Raw genomic sequence first — 6,835 nt, forward strand, 5'->3', positions numbered from 1 at the left:
AAATTCCTGTCACAGGTGTTCATCCCATAATAAGCAACCTAAAGCTCTCATTGAGAGTCATTGTGTGTACATTTCCAGCAATGTCGTGTGCAAAATTGCCTCTGAGGTCTAAAGCAGCGCCTCCCAAGTCAATAGCATTTCTGACAGCTCATTTAGTTCAATTTGAATGGGAACGAAGGAAATAACATTGGCCTGAGTCCAGCAGGCTGCATTCACGCTGATACTGAACAGTTTGTAATTATTATGGCTGGCTGATGGAAAAAGGCAGTTACGCCATGCTGAAGAGGAGAATTTTGGGGGGCATATTGACAAATCAATCAATTAAAAATCAACATGCAACTCACAATCTAGACAAGCTAATATTGTTTAGTGTGAAGGACGTGCGGGCTAAATGAAATCCTGCCCAAAAAAAATTCTGTGTTTTGAGGAACCGCCCATCTAACACCCCAAAGAAAATCAGAACTATTTTTTGTTTTTGCAATGCCACCACGATAAAGTATTAAATGATTTTGCACAAGCATCATTCATCTCCAGAAGTCTTTAGTCTTTGCTCCTCACTTTTGTCTTGCTATCACGTCTGTCTACATGTGCTGCTGCACCACTTTTATTCAAACATCCATTCCTAACAAACACTATTCACAATCTCATCTAAGTCATTCCCATTATGTTTTAGCATTAAGATAAGTTAACGCTATCAAATGAATGTGCTCTTAAGCTAATTTGGCAACCTTATCTTTGTCCTCCCCCGGCACACAAAACACCATGACAACAAAGTGCCTTGAACACACATTTGAACACAAAAGAACAACAATACCTGCGGGGTGTTTCAAAGCTGCTCTAATTCTCTTGATTATGAAAGTGAGTTCATTAGGTTGGTAATGATGGCCGAAGGAGCTGCATGGGCACCGCGGTGGGAGCCTGTAGTGATAATCAAAAGGAGAATGACTTGAAATAGCCAGAATTGCATAAAGACATGATTTCATTAACCTTAATGATACAAAAAGGTTGTCTGCCAAGAGAAACATAACTGCTGTCTCATATCTCATTTAAATTTCATTATGGGATGTGATGCACGTGCTAGAGGAGGAAAATTAAATAACTATGGATGATAAAATGTGTCTATGCGGCACCATACTAAAATTCTAAACATTCAAAGTGTAACGGTTTCTCATCCCTGCCAAAAAAATGCATAGTGTACAAAGTATCTCGAAAACAGCAAGCCTAACAGCAGAGTAAGGTATTAAAAATAAATAAACCCATTTTTTAAAGAAGTGCTCAGCAAAGATGAGCTGCTGCATACAAATGTGGATTGAAACGACACATATCTCGAGAGAAAAGTGTATTGTGAAGCAACAGACACAGTCGGGTTGATGGACCAAAGTCAGATGGGACTTGCTCCCCCAAATGAGAATTCCGCAGGAAGGGGGAATAAATTGAAGTCTGAATGTCATTTGCCAAGTTGTGGTGAAATGCACACAACTCATCTCCAGCAATGAAACACGCCTCTGGTATTTTAAATGTGACCTTGTGAATTGAAAATCAATAAATATGAATACAATAGTGAATATATGAATAAAGCACCAATTCAAATATTGCATTAAAAAATAAACAGTTGCGTGGGATTTCCAAAAATGTATTTTAATGATCTGCTAGGCCACATTTGGCTCCACATCGGAAGGCAAATAAAAGTGGCATTAAAATACTAATAGTTTATTTGACATCTGCAAAGAGCATTTCAGAGCACATTACGAATAAATCTGAGGGATGCAATAAAAATGTGTAAAAAGACGCTCTAACTACTGAGCACATTGATGTAATGTTGTAATATTCTTTATATCATTTTCAAGTATTTGCTTCTGAGCCTTGATCTAACAAAACAGTGCGAGTTTATTTTTTTTTCACATCGGCACTTAGTTGCTTCCCTATCAGCGGCGGCCTAAATGGCGAACATCAGAGCTGTTTAATGGCTTTACTGTTGGCAGACTACTTTCCCCAACAACTCCAGACACTTTTGGAAAAAGTACTGCACATAAGGTTCCAAATCATATTAAATATGTGTCATCCAGCACGTACAGTATCTTCACATAGTCTCTAATGAGTTAAGAGACAAAAAGCCATATACTTCCTCTGCAAGCTCTTCCTCCTCTACCTACTTGGTAACCATGACAACATTAGGTGTCATTTTGTCAATCTATTTTAAGAAACTGTCTCACACCATCCACTGTATTACACACACAAAACACACACAAATTGTAGGAGGGAGTTGGTCATGCAGACACTTAGACTTGCATAACTTAAACTCCATTTTCGAGTATATTTTTGGGCCACATTAGTGGTTGAGGGTGGGCATGTAAAAAAGAAAAAAAAATGTGCATGGCAAATGGGCCAAAGTTATTCTGGGCTTATTCTGTTTTTTCATTGACCTGATTTTTTTTTTGGTCGCCCGACATGATGAGATTTTTTGGGCCTTGTAAGGTGATGAAAACAAACAGGCGCCGACACTCTCAGTGTGCTATTCAGATCAATACGCAAAAAAAAAAAAAAAAAAACGGTGGCCCAGACATGTGGCGCTCGGTAATTATGTCCCACTTGGTTCTTCACTGTGGAAATGAGTGTCACAGACTCCTAATGGTCCATCTGAGGCTTCCCAAGTGATACGAGGTGTGGAGTGAAGCCCTCCCTGACCTCCTTCTCTTTTGAGCCCCCCCCTCCCTCCGGAATGCCACAGCCTCTGTGAGCTTGTTTCCTGCTCTCAAGTGCACCACAGCGACTGTGTACACTGAGAATGTTTTTTTTTTTGATAAATGATGCCGTGGGCAGCCGTCTGCCAGGGCACGGATAATAAACCCACCTGAAAGCGCACCTCAGTGGGGGAGAATTCAAAAGCAACATCAAGAAAAATATTGATTGAAAGTAGAAGTTGGGTGCAGGGGTACATGAAAACAAAACAAAAGCTACTTAGAGTAAAGTCTTGTTATTTACGCTAGCCCAAATAGTTTTAACGTGCGGAGGATGATGTCGTCTACTGCAAGATGTTGTATGCTGATAGCAAATGTCTATCTCCTCAGTGAACACACAGCCATCAATCAAGAAGTTGCAATCCAGCAAAGCTGCAGAGGAAGCGGCAACACAATATCATCCTGGTATCTTTAAAGCTCTCCAGGGAACTCGCTTATATTGGTATGCGCTGTTGAGACTCTGGTCGGACAAAATGATTTTCCGTGGATTTCTAGACCCTCTTAGGAAGGGCAACATGTGAAGATATTAATATCCCAATTCAATAAATGTCCTTACTATTTTCCCATCAGCCAGGAGTTTGGCGCCATCTAGTGGCATAAAACACAAATTGCACACTTTTTTTCGGGAATCGCTTACCATGAGTTTATTAAGTGATAGAAACAAAATATCAAAACAGCAAAAAAAAAAAACGCAGATCATGACACGCATACCGACTGTCAGGGTTGGACGGTTTAATCGTTTTTCCCTCGAGCTGGTTGCACAAAATAAAACGGCCCTTCTGCAACAAGTCACCCCTGAGACTCACCCCAGAACATTCCATCTGCTTTTACAAGATTCTTTTAAGTGGTGCCGTGTCATTACGTGTCAAACGGTATTAAACGTCCAACTATAAATAAGCCGCGCAAGCAATGTACACAACAGTTTTTTCTCGGGGTGCTCTTCTAGCACATTAAAGGAAATCCATCATATTAATGATCTTCAGCTCGCTTCATTATTCATGGAGGAAGAGCGCGGCTGTCCAAATAGATTATCGTTGGCCATCCATTCGGCAGTGTAATCAAATGTAGTTGATAATATCAAGCTGCAATTTGTCTGATTTACTGATCGGCATACTTATTATATAAAAGTGAAAATAAATGAACTAGCTAGCTAGCTAAACTAGATAGCCAACGCCATTTTAATGTAAACCATCAATGATCATTACGGTAATAAGGTATTTCGTAGTTATTATTTCCAAGACAATTTGTTAGATTTATCTTTGCCGCATTGCTACATTTATTCTTAACGCAATTATAATAATGTAAAATGGGAAAAGCTTCATAAATTGACTCTGGTTGCTTCACCTCCTACAGATCAATTCAAGTGCTTTGCTACTTTGTGCTCCCATCGGATTAGGTTGACTAATTCCCACTAGCGTGGACGTGATTGAAGCTAATGGACGTCGGGAAGATTTGCAGCCGCTCGTATTCCGCTACGCAGGCACCGTAATATATACGACGAGCTGCTTTTTCTAGTTAGCGCCCAATCGAGAGAAAATTGATATCATTCCGATAAATGTGGCCGCTATAGCAATCATGCCTGCGCTATGATGACATGACAGCTAAATATAGGGCAGGAAAATGGAGCAGAGGAAAAGGCCACAGTGAGGACCATAAATATTCACAGTCCAGAGGCTGCACTCGAAGCAGAAAGTCAGAAATGTTTCTTATAATTTTTCTCTAAAATGCTCTCATGCACACAAATAAAAACATCTTGTCGTTTATTCCACGAGTAGTGTTATTTTTTTTTTACATGCAACTCTCAAAGTCGGATGAGAAGATGAAGCAGGACGAGAAACTAAATGGTTGTGACCCCAAGCCCTCCAGCTCCTCTCCAGCTTCCAATATCCCCCCGTCCCCCGAGGGAGCGGTATCCATCATGAAGATGGCAAGACCGTTATGGCGCAAGACGCGCTGGTGTAAAATGCAGCCCATGTTCCTGCCGTAAAAGTCCATCAGAGCCTTAATGCATCTCCCAGTGAAAGTGACAGAACCTCGCCTTTGCACATTATTAACTCCAGACGTTTTTATGAGCGCACAAGAGTGCTCTTCTGCATAAGATATGTGTCCACCTTAGTTTTTGGCATCACATCACTCTCCCTGACTGTGGCCCTTTAAATACTATCATTATGTCATAATTATTCACTGGTGGAAGGCAAATAAATTAGGCTGACGGATTAATCTATTTTGCTACACATCTCGCGGGGGATTTATAGGAACGTTATGTCAACTGTTTCCGGTGATAAATGGTGACGTGAAAGCATAAGGAGCTTGGCAGAGGATGCTGTCAACCGTAACCAATTTGGCAGGCTCATGATAAATACATGGGATTAAATATGAACGACGCGATACATTTATTAATTCTTTTTGTGTGTTATATTTAAAGCCAGATCACAGAGATTTGAGTCATGTTAGAATAAACTGCAAGCTTTTTCTTGCACGCTCGCTTAATACCGTATCGCCCCGAATATAAGACGACCCCGATTATAAGACGACCCCCTCTTTTTCAAGGCTCAAGTTTGAAAAAAGCCTTTGTTTAGACCCCGAATGTAAGACGACCATCCCTTTTTTAGGTTTTATTTCAATTTTAAAAACCTCGTCTTATATTCGGGCCAATACGGTAAATGATGGACTTTGCTTGTCCATGGATGAGTTATGTCTTGAGCAAAAATGTCAAATTTAGGTCCAGAAAGTAGAAACTGTGTCCCTATATGGCTCCTGGGAGCTTCTACACTGCGAATATAGTTTGGTCACATCTGCGGGGTGAGACATCCTCGTTAATTGTTACATTTTATTCGGAGGAGTACATCCACCCCCACCCAACCTGTTCCACTAAGCACTGATCACCGATGCGTAAAATCGCATCCAACCCATGACGCAACAGCAAGGGAGGTACGACAAGCAAATCCGTGATCATCTCCAGTCGAGAGGTGACATCCTTGCGAGCCAGCGAGCTCCTCCAGTCAAGTCAGTCCACCCTAAATAGGTCGTGATCGAAATCCTTTTGGGACTCTCCGGTGGGCGTGCATGCGTGCGTAAAATGGAGCCGCGTGTGTGCGCAGCGCTGCGCAGCACACTAGTGTCACACACCGACGGACAAACTTGCTTTTAACGAGGGAAAGCTGCAGCGTGCATGGCGGCTTCCCCCGAAACGATGATGTGAAGTCAGTCACGAGCGGGCGAGTCAGTTGCGCCAAGGAAGGAAGAAAAGATGCTGCATGAGCGAGGCTGCGAGAGGACATTTAAACCAAGGTGAGAGACACTACTACTTGTCTTCAGCTGATAGACAGCCTCGCTTTGTTCTTATTGCCTTTTTTAACAGGTGTGTGACGTCATCGATAGTTTTATAAAGTGTGCATGCTTTCGATGAGAGAAAAAAAAATGAACAAATTGGAAAATGAGCATGTATTATTCATAGCAGAAGCGCGCGCACACCTGCTAAGTGCACATCTTATGGTGTTTTGATTAATTATTTGTGAATGTGGGATGGGCTTTTGCTGTCTAATGTTCTGTGTAATGGAATTGTGTGTTATTTCCTAGATAAGCGAGTGCGCCTTGTGCGCGCGCGTGTGCGTTCACAACCACACACTTGTTTTTTCCACATTATTCACGCGTGTCCAGGCGGAACATTTGTGTCTCGCCCTGGTTTTGTGTTGAGCGCAGGGGCCACAAGCTTGGCAGCAAAGCATGTAGAACAGTGACAGAGGCACTCATGTGCAATATATTCTATGTTTGTACTGATTTTTCTCCATAAACGAACCTGTGCTAAGCGTTGTTTTCCATTCTAAAAAAAAAAAGGATCATTTTGCATAACAACAATGCAAGCATCTCACGTGACTTTTCCCCAGGTTCCATTATTCCAGGAAGTGGATATATCTCATCATTGATTAAATATATCCACCTCTCTCGCTTTAAGAGTCAGATTTACCAATATATAAACCTCAAAGGATAGCTTATAATTTGCGGTCTTACCTTTATTTGTAGATGAAGTCCATGCGCCTATCCTTCGCCATAAAAGCTCCATTCCATTGTTAAAGTCATTTTCTTTCATTTTGGCC

This window comes from Syngnathus typhle, linkage group LG16 (assembly GCF_033458585.1).
Source record: "Syngnathus typhle isolate RoL2023-S1 ecotype Sweden linkage group LG16, RoL_Styp_1.0, whole genome shotgun sequence".
In the NCBI taxonomy this organism is placed as follows: domain Eukaryota; kingdom Metazoa; phylum Chordata; class Actinopteri; order Syngnathiformes; family Syngnathidae; genus Syngnathus; species Syngnathus typhle.